The sequence below is a fragment of the Trifolium pratense genome, linkage group LG3 (assembly GCF_020283565.1).
Source record: "Trifolium pratense cultivar HEN17-A07 linkage group LG3, ARS_RC_1.1, whole genome shotgun sequence".
Lineage (NCBI taxonomy): Eukaryota > Viridiplantae > Streptophyta > Magnoliopsida > Fabales > Fabaceae > Trifolium > Trifolium pratense.
Window position 1 is genome coordinate 26194770 of NC_060061.1, and position 15371 is coordinate 26210140.

Consider the following 15371-nt stretch of genomic DNA (forward strand, 5'->3'; position numbering starts at 1 on the left):
AGGCGAACCCACGCCCCTCTCCGGTAAGGCGTCACATCTTGGTCCCATCGTAACCAATGCGAGAAAACAAGTTGGAAAAACTCCTTTGCGCCATTCACAATCAACCAAGCATCCTCCCCCTCCGAACTCCTGACAAAAACTTTGTCAGCCCCCATGGGGATAAGTATCAAATCACCAAAGCCTGCGTCTGTTAATCTATTTTGCACCACAGGAATGGCCTCTCCATTTAGGACTGTTGCCACCAGCCCCTTTTTAACCCATTCCACGTCATCTGGCACTGATCGATACTTGCTTAAAAAAACACCGCGCTCATTTACTTGAGCGACTTCTTTAGGCTTCACCTCCTCGATGCTTTTCATTCCCCCCTTTCTTTCGAGCATCTTTTCGAGCAACTCGTTTCTGTCCAGCCCCTACCTTGACAACTATATCTCCCACGTGCACACTATCCAAATGGCCAGAGTCCTCCTTCTCGCGAGGTATCTTTTGCTCAACCATTATGCCCTCATTGCCTTTCATCACAGCAGGCTGCCTTAGCACTTTGGAACCATTCTTTGTCGGGATTTGATCCACACGCTTTGGTTTACCATCCTTGATAAAATCATGACCACCGACCTCCCCAGAGTTATAACGATCAAATAAAGCCACACTAGCTCGGACCCGATAGTTTCCAAACCAGACATCATTTAAGGCTTTTGTCAATTTAGGCACATTTTTAACATTGGAAAATCTTACAAAACCATAGGGTTCTCCATACTTATTCTTCTTTTTAGCAACATACACATCCTCCAAAATACCGCATACCTCAAAACCCTTTCTAAGAAAAAAATTCGAAAGCAACGGCGGAAAATTTGTGAAGTAAAACGAAACATACCGTTGGACGTGAGTGGTCAATTTTCCACCAAAATCACTATTGCACTGCTCCTTAACTAAGCCATTAACCACCACATCTTCTTTCTCCTTCTTCTGCGTACAACCATCAAGTGCAGCAACCACCACAACTTCTTCCTCCTTCCTCTGCAAACGTCCAGCAGCAACATCTCCCTTGCACACCCGTCCTTGATCACAACAACGTCCACTGCAGAACTCCCGACCATCCTCCCGTCGCGTCGCAAACCTGCACGTTAGGGATTCCTTCCTTCGCCGAGGACAAGCCGATGCAGATCGCTTGCGATGTTCCTGTGTATTAAGACCATAACCAGAAGAAAAGCAATCATAACGATAGCCTGAATTAGACCGTGAATGGTACCCATTTCCTCGCCGGCGAGTTTCACGATCAAACTCCATGTTGTACCGTGCTCTGTTCCTGTTTCGACCTACAAGATCATGATCGCGATCGTCTGGGCTCCAACTTCGATGCCGATCGTGTGAAGAATGAAAACGGGATCGACCGACCGCTCTGTCTTGGTGGTTTCTAGAATCGCACCGTCTGTCATGTCGTCTATCAGTCTGTCGCGGCTCTCTCCTCCGTCGTCGACTCACCTCAAGCCACTCCTCGCTATCCACCGAACAACCCCCCGTTTGTGCCTTACTCTCGGTGAAGGCGGTGACCGGAATCGCCGCTCTAAGCTTGCCCTAGAGGCGGCGTGATTGTTTCTCTCTCTACCTCTCTCTCTCTCTCTCATCTAGATTTTTTATGCAACGTTTTTAAAATAAGCAATATTAAAATTAACCCACACTTTGGAAGGCAAGTACAGACGTTTTCATTGAAATTCATGAGCGAAGGAGTCGTGCCATATATATTATTTTAATTCACCATATTATTGAAGAATAGTTTATTGAAGTTGACTATTTTTAAAAACTGCAATATTATTGAAGAATAAAATTGTTATTAAAATTTAATATAAAAAAATTTTAAAATATATAATTTTGTAAAAAAAAAAATTTAACTCTTTATTTTATCGGATATTGCAGTAAATCCTATTATAGATGAAAATTGGGAATCCCTTATCCTTCATTCTAAGACTCTTGTTTTGATCACATTCTGAGCTGACCAGAGTACTTCCTCCCATTTTATGATTCTCAAAATGAAATTTTTGACAAATGGTTATGATTCTCGTAAGGTCGAGTTTTACAAACTTAATGTTGATGTTAGTCCAATAACTCCTGCTAAGGTACCGTTTGACCTGACTTTTTTAATCATAAAAGTTACTTTTAAATTAAAGTTAAAAAATAAGAACTTTAAAAATAAAGTTAAAGTTGTTTGTGGTAATTTCAATTAACTTTTTTTATTTTAGAAGCTATTTTTACAAAAAAAAAATTGACAAAAGGTTTGATTTTGTTAAAAATTATAATAAATGAATAGTATGTTAAAAAGATAAAATAATAAGTAATATGATTTTTTTTATAATTGATAAAAAAAATTAGTTTATAAATAATTATATAAATATATGACAACTTACATGAGTAAGCATTTAAAGAGAATTAAATAGTATAATAACTTTAGTTATAAGATTATAATTTATTTTTCAATATTATAATTTTAATATTTTGAATATGATAAATTCTTTGATACCCGACTTACATTGTTGGGTATCACTACCCTATAGGCAAAATTTAATTAAAACATAATTTTTTTTAAATATAAACAAACATAAAAATATTTTGCTAAAAAAAATTACATAATATTAAATTTTGTCGTAAAATCGATAGTCAACAATGTAAGTTTTTTTTTACTGAACAATGCAAGTTAGGTATCAGAGTATTCACTTTTAACTGATTAATTATATCTAAAAATAAAAAATCTTTTCAATAATAATAACAAATAGTAATACTTCAAATATGCAAAAAAATAAAATGTCATGTTGGTGTGCTTGTAACGACCCAATTTTCAAATTATTAATTTTAATGTGTTAAATTATTTTATTTAACGTGGCATTTTAATTAAGTTAATAACTAGAGTTATTTATCGAGTACTTTAGTTATTAAGCGATAGTGAGAGTTTTCGTGTTATTGGGCCAAGCCAATTGGGCTTGAGGCCCAATGGGCCTTGTGTGTGTGAGGTGGCGCCATATGGCCATGAAGCAAGGGAGAAACATTTCATTTTTCTCATAGTTCTTGTGTTCTTGAGTTGAAGAGAGGAGAGCTTAGGAGCTAGGGCAAGAAGAAAAGCTAGAGATTCGAGATCTTCGTCGAGTTTTCTTCGAATCCAGGTATGAGAGTAGTTTCCTTAATCGTGGGTGACCCGAGGAAGGGGAGAATGTCGATTTCTCCTCACCCGAACTTCCTCCACCCCATTTTCGTTTTAGCTTGAAATGGATTTTCTTGATGAAAATCGTTTCTAAGGTTCTTGATATGTTTAACATGCTTTTAACATGATTAATGAACGAAAATAATGGTTAAAAACGAGTTTTCTAACAGATTAAACTCAAGAACTTTGTGTTCTTGAGAGTTTTTGATGAAAAAGTGTCAATCTTTACTTTTTCGATGTTTATGACGTAGATCTGAGAAATGAACTGTCCTTTTGTGTTTATCTATGTTTGTTAAGCTTGAATACAAACTCTTTTGGGATTTATAACATGAAAAATGGGATTTTTGGGTCATTGGTGTAGAAAACGCCAGAATTTCGCCCCAGGCGAAATATGTTTCGCCCCAAGCGAAAATGTGATCAGTGAGCAACCAGTTCATTCTGCAGTTATTTCGCCCCAGGCGAAAATGTTTCGCCCCAGGCGAAAATTGATCAGTGAGCAAACCAGTACTTCAGGAATTTTTCCGCCCCAGGCGAAAATGTTGCAGATTTCACAAATTTTCATCTGCTATCTTCCTTTGCATGTAGTTTCAAATTAGTGTCTTATTCTTCATGATAATGGTATTCTTACATGATTGTTGATGCATGTTGATGCTTATAATGCTCATTGCTAATCGTTAATTGATTGTTAATCATGTATGAAGTATAAATGAAGAATATTAAGGTTTTGTTAAATCTTAATGATGAAGTATGTTGGATAGTGTTCCACATAGTAAATGAAGAGCTTTATGCTATATAACTGTGAGTGAATTCATGAAAAACATATACATGCATTCATGAATTAAATAGGATATTGGATATTCCAATAAAGAAGTATATCGGATTATATTTATCCGATAAAGAAGGATATTAGAGGTGAGATACTATAATAAAGAAGATGGTACCACATGCATTAGTAATGTCTAGGATTAACATTCATGAAGTTGAAGCATTAGAGTTGCATTAGGTTATATGTGTGCATTACTTGATAAGTGATATGTGACATATAATTTGGCTAAGTGTAATGAATTGTAGATTGATTATTTGGTACTTGATTATACATGTTTAGAACTTGTAATTGAGTAGTTAATAGTGATGCATGTTTATAAATTATGAATATGCTTGTTGTTGTTGAAGGAGTGTTTAAGTACCTTTTACTTACACTTATATTTTGATTATGTGATCTAACTCTCATGCTTTGTGTTATGTGCTGGACCGTTGGGGGTTCAGATACTCAGGTTGAGGATCCTGCTCGGAATTAGAGGAGTTGCTCGTGCTTAGTATAGCGCTTTTTGGTGAGGAGTTTAGCTTAGACTACTCCTTTAGATATATTTGTATATCTCTTTTGACGGGTTGTATAGAGTTGCTCCGATTAGGTGTAATACCGTGATGGGATATTCGCTTGATTTGTATCTAAGCCCGTGATGGCATATTTAACTTTGCTAATCCTATCTTTTGGGTTGTAAACATAATATCCTTTGTTGATATGGCCTAGAGCCTAGGGATATTGTGTGAACAATTATGATCATTGTATGATATACATTATGATAATTATTCGCTTTTAATTCCGCTGTGCTAGCATGATTTAATTATGCCGTGGTTTTTGTTTTATTAACATGTGACGCCTAGATTTTCTTAAGTGTTTTATTTATTTATATTTAATAAATTCACGTTAAGGGGTTTGGGTGTTACAATAGTGGTATCAGAGCAAGGTCGGTTCATGTGGAACCAATTAGGATTAGTTGCCTATATATTCAACTTGTGTAGAGATAACACTGTTGATATTACCTTTCTAAGTCTGTTCTTGGAATTGATTGGTTGTTCAGGATCATGGCTGGAAGAGGTCACAATCAGATGGCAGATGCGATAGCTACTTTGACCAACATCGTGGCTAGAGATCATCAACCCGGGAGGGAAGATGAGATGAGGTTAGAGAGGTTCATGAAGCATAATCCGAAGCTTTTCACTGGAGGCTATGCTGCGGAAGCTGCTGTCAAGTGGATAGAGGAAGTTGAGATTGTCTTTGAGGCTATGAGGTGTACCGAGGAGAGTAAGCTAACCTTGGGTACTTATGTACTTCGTGAAGAAGCTAACAAGTGGTGGAAGAATGCTAAGCTGAGGATGGGAATTGGTGGTGTGGTAATCACTTGGGAGATGTTCAAGGGAGAGTTCTTGAGGAAGTACTTTCCGGCTGATATTAGGAACAAGAAAGTGGTGGAGTTCATGGAGCTCAAGCAAGGGAACATGTCTGTAGCGGAGTATTCCGTGAAGTTTGAGGAGCTATGTGCGTTTAGTCCACACTACAACACCGTGGAAGCTGAGAATGACTAGTGCGTCAAGTTTGAAAGTGGGTTGCGCCCGGACATCAAGCATCTTATCGGATTTTCTCAAATCCGAGACTTTGCAACTTTGGTGGATAAGTGCCGTATTTGTGATGATGATGGACAGGCCAAGACTAACTACTACAAGGCCATGAGTGACAAAAGAGGAAAAGGTCAAGACCGTGGGAAGCCTTAGGGTGACAAGGGGAAGAAGGTTGTTGAGACTAGTGGTGGAAAGAAGAGAGGTGGTGGGCAATGCTACAAGTGTGGTGAGTTGGGTCATAAGTCTTTTGAGTGCCCAAAGAAAGTGGACAAGTGTTTCAACTGTGGGAGGCTAGGACATAAGTCGGATGTTTGTCAAGTGAAAGTGACTTGTTTCAATTGTGGCGAAGAGGGTCACAAGAGTCCTATGTGCAAGAAGCCGAAGAAGACTATGGGAAAGGTGTTTGCCTTGAGTGGAGATGATGCGGATCAGGGAGATAATCTCATTAGAGGTACGTGTTTCATCTATAACACTCCTTTAATTGCGATTATTGATACGGGAGCAACACATTCTTTTATATCCATTGATTGCATGAAGCGTCTTAGTATACCCGTGTCTGAAATGTCTGGTCGTATGGAAATAGAAACTCCTGCTAATGGTTCTGTAACTACCCGTCTCGTATGTCGTGACTGTCCCGTAACCGTGTTTGGTAGACACTTTGGAATGGACCTAGTGTGTATCCAACTTAGTGGAATAGATGTTATCTTTGGTATGAACTGGTTGATATTTAATCGAGTCCATATCAATTGTTGCGAGAAGACTGTTGTGTTTCCTAAACCGGAGGAGAGTTTGCATTTGATGAGTAAGAAGGAAGTAGTAGAATCGTTGAAGGAACCTGTAGAGGTGTACGCGTTGTTTGCATCCTTGAAGATGGAAGGTGAAGTTAAGGTGGAAGAGTTACCAGTTGTTTGTGAATTTCCCGATGTATTTCCGGAAGACGTGTCAGATGTACCGCCGAAAAGAGAAGTAGAGTTTACGATCGATTTGGTACCTGGTACTAGTCCGATATCTATGGCGCCGTATAGAATGTCAGCGTCAGAGTTGAATGAGTTGAAGAAACAACTAGAGGAACTACTTGAGAAGAAGTTTATTCGACCTAGTGTATCGCCGTGGGGTGCACCTGTGCTGTTAGTAAAGAAGAAGGAAGGGAGTATGAGGTTGTGTATCGACTACCGACAATTGAACAAAGTGACGATCAAGAATAAATATCCACTTCCGAGGATAGATGATTTGATGGATCAATTGGTTGGAGCTTGCGTGTTTAGTAAAATCGATTTGAGATCCGGATACCATCAGATTAGAGTGAAAACGGAAGATATACCAAAGACTGCTTTTAGGACGAGGTATGGTCATTACGAATATTCGGTGATGCCTTTTGGTGTGACCAATGCACCTGGTGTTTTTATGGAGTACATGAATAGGATTTTTCATTCATTCTTGGACAAGTTTGTTGTGGTATTCATCGATGATATTTTGGTTTACTCAAAGTCCGAAGAGGAACATAAGGAGCATTTGCGGATTGTTTTGCAAATTTTGAAAGAGAAGAAGTTGTATGCCAAATTGTCGAAGTGCGAATTTTGGTTGAAAGAAGTAAGTTTTCTTGGTCATGTGATTTCAAGTGGAGGAATAGCGGTTGACCCAGCGAAAGTTGATGCCGTATTACAATGGGGAACGCCGGAGTCTGTTTCTGAGATAAGAAGTTTTCTTGGATTGGCTGGTTATTATAGAAGATTCATCGAGGGATTTTTGAAGTTGGCTTTGCCTTTGACGCAGTTGACTCGGAAGGATCAAGCGTTTGTTTGGGATGTGAAGTGTGAAGAAAGTTTTCAAGAGCTTAAGAAGAGGTTGACTACCGCGCCTGTGTTGATTTTGCCGGATGCTAAGGAATCTTTCGTCGTGTATTGTGATGCTTCGAAGATGGGACTAGGAGGTGTGCTTATGCAAAAAGGTCAAGTTGTAGCGTATGCGTCAAGACAATTGAAGGTTCACGAGAGGAACTATCCGACACACGATCTTGAATTAGCCGTAGTTGTGTTTTCATTAAAGGTGTGGAGGCATTATTTGTATGGATCGAAGTTTGAAGTCTTTAGTGATCACAAGAGTTTGAAGTATCTATTCGATCAGAAGGAGTTGAATATGAGACAAAGAAGATGGCTCGAATTTTTGAAGGATTATGACTTTGATTTGAGTTATCACCCCGGAAAAGCTAATGTGGTGGCCGATGCGTTGAGTAGGAAATCGTTGCACATGTCATCACTAATGGTGAAGGAGTTGGAGTTGATTGAAGAGTTCAGAGACTTGAGTCTAGTGTGTGAAGTGACTCCTAAGAGTGTGAAATTGGGAATGTTGAAGTTGACGAATCCTTTTCTAGAGAATATCAAAGAATGTCAAAAGACGGATAAGAAGTTAATGGAGAAGTTGGCACTAGTAGTTGAGGAAGGAAAAGAAGCTAATTTCAAAGTTGACGAGAATGGAGTTATAAGGTTTCATGGAAGAGTGTGCGTGCCCGATGTGCCCGAAATGAAGAAGATGATTTTGGAAGAAGGTCTTAGGAGCGGAATGAGTATTCACCCGGGAGTAACCAAGATGTATCAAGACTTGAAGAAGTTGTTTTGGTGGCCAGGAATGAAGAGGCAAATTTCTGAGTTTGTTTATGCTTGCCTAGTTTGTCAGAAGTCGAAGATTGAACATCAGAAACCGTCTGGTTTATTGCAACCTTTGTTTATCCCGGAATGGAAGTGGGATAGTATTGCGATGGATTTTGTAGGAGGTTTACCCAAGACTACTAATGTTTATGAAGTGATTTGGGTGGTAGTAGATCGTTTAACGAAGTGTGCGCATTTTATTGCTATTAAGAAAGGTACCTTGGTGCCTAAGTTGGCCGAGATTTATGTGGAGCAAATTGTCAAGTTGCATGGTATTCCGTCGAGTATTGTTTCGGATCGAGATCCGAGGTTTACTTCGAGATTTTGGGAAAGTTTACAAGAGGCTTTAGGGACTAAGTTGAGGTTGAGTTCGGCTTATCATCCTCAAACGGATGGCCAATCGGAAAGGACAATACAATCTTTGGAAGATTTGTTGAGAGCTTGTGTTTTGGAGCAAGGAGTAAGTTGGGATTCGTGTTTGCCGTTGATCGAGTTCACGTACAACAATAGTTTTCATTCGAGTATTGGAATGGCACCTTTTGAGGCTTTGTATGGGAGGAGGTGTAGAACACCGCTTTGTTGGTTTGAATCCGGAGAGAGTGTGATTCTTGGTCCGGAGATTGTGCAAGAGACTACGGAAAAGATTAGAATGATTCGAGAGAAGATGAAAACGTCTCAGAGTCGTCAAAAGAGTTATCATGACAAGTGGAGGAAAGACATTGAATTTCAAGAAGGTGATCATGTTTTCTTAAGAGTTACATCGACTACCGGAATTGGACGTGCTTTGAAGTCGAGGAAGTTGACGTCGAAGTTTATTGGTCCTTATCAGATTTTGAAAAGAGTGGGGAAGGTGGCGTATAGGATTGCTTTACCGCCATCATTGGCGAATTTGCACGATGTGTTTCACGTGTCACAATTGAGGAAGTATGTAAGAGACCCGTCACATGTGATTGAGTCAGATGATGTTCAAGTGAGGGATGACTTAACGGTCGAGACTGTGCCTTTGAGGATTGAAGGTAGAGAAGTGAAGAGGTTGAGAAACAAGGATATCACCTCGGTGAAGGTAGTATGGGGAGGACCCGCTGGTGAGAATGCGACTTGGGAATTGGAGAGCAAGATGATGAGTTCGTATCCAGAGTTATTTCCAGGTAATTTTCGAGGGCAAAAATTCTTTAAGGAGGGTAGAGTTGTAACGACCCAATTTTCAAATTATTAATTTTAATGTGTTAAAATATTTTATTTAACGTGGCATTTTAATTAAGTTAATAACTAGAGTTATTTATCGAGTACTTTAGTTATTAAGCGATAGTGAGAGTTATCGTGTTATTGGGCCAAGCCAAATGGGCTTGAGGCCCAATGGGCCTTGTGTGTGTGAGGTGGCGCCATATGGCCATGAAGCAAGGGAGAAACATTTCATTTTTCTCATAGTTCTTGTGTTCTTGAGTTGAAGAGAGGAGAGCTTAGGAGCTAGGGCAAGAAGAAAAGCTAGAGATTCGAGATCTTCGTCGAGTTTTCTTCGAATCCAGGTATGAGAGTAGTTTCCTTAATCGTGGGTGACCCGAGGAAGGGGAGAATGTCGATTTCTCCTCACCCGAACTTCCTCCACCCCATTTTCATTTTAGCTTGAAATGGATTTTCTTGATGAAAATCGTTTCTAAGGTTCTTGATATGTTTAACATGCTTTTAACATGATTAATGAACGAAAATAATGGTTAAAAACGAGTTTTCTAACAGATTAAACTCAAGAACTTTGTGTTCTTGAGAGTTTTTGATGAAAAAGTGTCAATCTTTACTTTTTCGATGTTTATGACGTAGATCTGAGAAATGAACTGTCCTTTTGTGTTTATCTATGTTTGTTAAGCTTGAATACAAACTCTTTTGGGATTTATAACATGAAAAATGGGATTTTTGGGTCATTGGTGTAGAAAACGCCAGAATTTCGCCCCAGGCGAAATATGTTTCGCCCCAAGCGAAAATGTGATCAGTGAGCAACCAGTTCATTCTGCAGTTATTTCGCCCCAGGCGAAAATGTTTCGCCCCAGGCGAAAATTGATCAGTGAGCAAACCAGTACTTCAGGAATTTTTCCGCCCCAGGCGAAAATGTTTCGCCCCAGGCGAAAATGTTCACAAATTTTCATCTGCTATCTTCCTTTGCATGTAGTTTCAAATCAGTGTCTTATTCTTCATGATAATGGTATTCTTACATGATTGTTGATGCATGTTGATGCTTATAATGCTCATTGCTAATCGTTAATTGATTGTTAATCATGTATGAAGTATAAATGAAGAATATTAAGGTTTTGTTAAATCTTAATGATGAATGAAATTCCTGGCACACAGTGGACAGGTGTTGATCAAGGTGTATCAACACTTGTCTGTTGTAGACAGATGTTGTTACCGGTGCGCCAACACTTGTCTATAAACAGAGCAAATAACATAAAACAATACAAACAGTAAAGTAAATAACACACGAGAGTTGTTAACCCAGTTCAGCCTAAAGCCTACTCTGGGGGATACCAATCCATGAATGAAGTCCACTATCAGCAGTATTACTTCGAAGCTAAACTCACCCGTTTACAACTTCTCACTTAATCACTACCCAATGACACTTCTACCTAGGAACTCCTAAATATGAGACCCCGTCCCAATTCCCACCTTAGCAACACAGACAGCGTTGCTATTCAATTCAACAATCACAACAGGTGGAGACACACTCCTAAGAAACTAGGATTCACTCTTGCTTAAAAGCTTGCGAGTAAACCACACAACACAATAGAACAATCTCCGTACTTCAAAGCTTAGGAGAAGTTCACACATACAACTCAATAAACTCAGGTCCTAAGCTTGCATCACTAAGACACAAGAAAGGCTCACAATTAACACTCTAAAATCCCTAAAACACACGCTTTGTAAGAACACGATTTTAGATGCTTGAAACCATATGCTTGCCTTCGTATTTATAGTAGTAGAATGACTTGGGCTTCAAGACAAAATTAGGGCTTCTAGAATTGCGGCAGCAGTGATATATTTTTGAAAACAATAGTTATATTTTTGAACCGCAAAAATATATTTTCCAAAAATATAATTCCTTTGGAAAATAAAACTAGGGTTTGGCTGCCTCATGAAACACATTAAACACGTGCGCCTTCCTCTGTAAGAAACCTTGAAACAATTCTTCAAACAGATCTTCAAAAGATTGAGTAGAAAATAATAACCTCCAGCTGGCGCGCGCAGATACAGAGTCAGGTGTTGTTCCAAAGTGTACCAACATTTGTCACAACACTTGGGGTCAGCACATTTGTCTCAACACTTGGCTAAAATATGTTTTTGCAAAATGTAGCCAATATACAAAAACCCAACAATCTCCCCCTTTGGCAAATTTTGGCTAAAACAATATTAGACCAGTATATAGAGAGATACAGTAATACTTTTCCTTCGAGTCAACATGAACACACAACTAGGAAAGAAAGTAACACATAATAAAAACTACTTCCAGAAGAGATAAGTAGTATCAGAGGCAATGCAACAGCGGAATAAAAACAACTAGCCTCATGGAACAACACAAGGGAGAAATAAACTCCCATAGTAGATGCTAAGAAGTAGGAGAAATAAACTTCTAATAGTTTAACGCGTATTTCTTTACCATAAGAACAACAGGGAAAAATAAATTCCCATAAACATCTGAGAAAAATAAATTCTCAGACATAATGGATAGTGGACTCAATAGTCAGGTGCCATAACACTTGGCACAACATTTGTCATCAAATACATTCAGGCGATCAAGAGATCATATCACTCACACTCCCCCTGAATTCATGCATACATACATCAGATAGAGAAAGAATATTCACTACTCCCCCTCAGTACATGCATATTACTCACACTCCCCCTTAATACGAGCATACGAACATTAGCACAAAAACAGTCACCAGATGTGAGAACATCTGTCCACACACTTGTCACACACACACACTACTCCCCCTTTTTAGCCACAATTTAGACAAACATCATGCATAGGAAATCATAGTGTAGTAGACAATAGAAGTGTCAGGGTGCAGTTATTACAGACCATAGAGCACACACAGGTGCTAGAAATTCAGGGCCTTGCCCATAAAAGGAACAACAAAGAAACACCAAAAGTACATCAGGAAAATCATAAGAAAAACATCAGAACTATATTGAAGAACTTTCATCAGAGTCCTTCATCACATCCTCAGAGGCATCCTCAGAGCCACTAGTTCCTTCTCCTTCTTGTCCATTGGGCTCACCCTCAACAGTCTCAGCAGCCTCCTCAGCCTTCAATGCCTCAATCACACGATCAATTTTTAATTTTCTTGCCTCAAGGGCTCTGCTAGTCTCAGTAAGATCAGCAATCATCTGCTTTCTTGAAAGTGCTCCAGCCTGGACAGATGTGCCAACACCGGCTGCAACATTTGTCCCATCCAACAGTCTCTGCTCAATAACCAACACCCCTTTCCTTTTGCAAGGAACATCAGTACTCCTTAGTATATCTGGGTGTTGCTCAAGGATGATATTGCATAGCAGAGTAGGAAGAGCAATTGGTTTCTCAACAGCATAAGTCAGGGCATGGCTTAAGGTTTCTTGAAAGAAATATGATCCATAATCAAATTTGGCCTTTGTACCCACAGCATAGATAAACTTTCCTAATCCTCTGGCCACATCACCTGAGTGGGTTGTAGGCACCCAATTATGTGCAGCTATCCTATTCAAAACAGCATAAAATGGAGAGAGAGAAGTTGCAGCCTACTTAGCCTTGCTTGGCCATACCTTTATTCTTCCACCAGTGAGGACCTTGCAGATCTCATTGTCTGTGACTTTTAGAGGAGCCACTTCTTCAGAATCTCTTTGCAAATATTGGTTGATCACAGTTGGTGAGAATTGAACACACTTCCCACGAACAAATACCTGCCTGTATTCAGGACTTGCTGGATCATTACAGTTTGCAGCCACATTAATTAAAAATTCTTTGACAAGCCTGTCATAGCACTTGTCCAAACCCACAACAGTTTTCATTAATCCTGCATACTCAAGAGCTTCAACAACACTTGGACATTCAAGAATATCATTTTTCAAATTCCTTTCCAGAGCTAACCTCTGTGAATATATGCCTTGACAGGAATATTTTTGTTTTGATGATTGACAAAAGAGTCCGAGAATGACAAGGATGCAAAAAGCGGAAAAGAGGGTCAAGCTTTTCAAGACTTGAGTTATAGACTTATTGAGTTATAATACACATATTTTTATGATCCTTATGTGAGTAGTAAAAATAGCTCTCTTGAAAATATATCACACACTCACAATAATTTTTATTTAAATATGATTTTACATAAAAATATTTTGACATAAATTATTTTAAAATTGCATGATTTCTTTATGTCTTTAAGAATATTTTTGACCATGCTTTTGAAATTAATCTTAGCATGTCTACGTGTTTCTCAAAATGGCATGTTGGAGATCATAGCCAAATTGATTTCAATGTGATTATGGCATATTTGTTTTCAATGGACCATTATTGTTACAACGGCTATTTGGTTAAAATGGTATAAATTGGATTTTATTTTATGATCATCATGGAATTAAAGTGCAATGAAGAAAAATATTTTCCAGACGTGTTTTGCTCAGCTAACGGCTAGTATTTGTTTTGCACTTCATTCTCATTCCATTTTCTATATAAATAGAGTCTTGTGCCATCCATTTGAAGCACTGAATTTTTACATCAAAATCATATAGAAAATAATACTCATCACTCTCACTATTTCTACACTTGCTAATATATTTACTTGAGAGCTCTTTTATACTACATAGTTTACTTTGTAGTACTTGTGCTTCAATTTGTTATATCTACACACTTGGTGTAATATCATTGTAATTTCTTTTGTATTGGGTGTGATCCCAAGGTTTTCAAGAGAGGTGATATCTCTTGGTTTAGAGGCTCTTGCACAAGGGAGGTGATATCCCATTGTTTGTGTTGAGAGTTCTCGGTTGTAAAGGTTATTAGCTTATCCTGTTATAAAAGCTTGGTTTAGTGAAATCTCAAGGTGCTTTCCTTGGGGACTGGAGTAGGCCCTTTGTTTTTGGCCGAACCAGGATAATTTCTTTGTGTTTTTCTTCTTACCATTTCATCTCTTTTATTTCTCGCTACAAGTTATTTTTATTTGGTTAAAAAAATTTAAGGGCTTATTTTTAATTGGTTTTTCGAATACACAATTCACCCCCCCTCTTGTGTTGTTTGGAGTCACTTGACTAACAACCTCCTGTGATACACATACTTCCATCTTGCAGACCCATTCTCCAGATGAAATGAGACATTATCCAAAGGAGCATAGGGAACAGTTTGTGGGACCTTCTTCCTTCCTATACTCTTCCTAGATGTGCTGCTAGATGCAGCAACATCTGTCTCTGGCTCAAAATCAGAATCACTAGTTGGTGGAGCTTTCCTTTTCCAAGTTTCTGTTCTAGGTATTACCTTACTTACAGGTTTTGGAGGTCCATAAAGAGGCTTTTTACCAGTATCTTTTCCAGCCCTAGAAGGTTTGGGTGTTTGGGCAGGTGTGTTAGCAATCTCTACCCCTTTACCAGCCCTACTTCTAGTCCTTCTAGCCACACTAGCCTCAGAATTTGTAGGAACAACTTTATCACTAACAGTAGTTTCATTAACAATTATAACCTCAGGATGTTCATTCACAACTTTATCAGGAACAGTTTCTTTATCAGTAGCCTTAGGTGGGGGACTTTCATCAGACTCAGAATAGTCCACAAGGTTTTCTTGTGCCAAAGATGTGGTAACATCTGGCACCACATTTGGCGTAGCGCCATGTGTTGCAACACTTGTCGCAACATGAGTCTCAGGAGCAGTTTTCTTAATGGACTCATCAGCAACATCATTATTGGTCTCAGTAGAAGCACCAATATTATCATCAACAGCAACAGGGGAGTTAGGAACACTTTTCCCCAAATTTTCAGTCACAGAAGGGTTCTCTAAACCTAGGGTTTTACCAGATGCGTCGACATTAACCTCTGCAGCTTTTACGACAGGAGTAGCAACACCACTCGATGGAAGTGGATCAACATGCAGTTCAGACATTGTAAAACTTCTCCTTGATTCAGATTTCGATTTC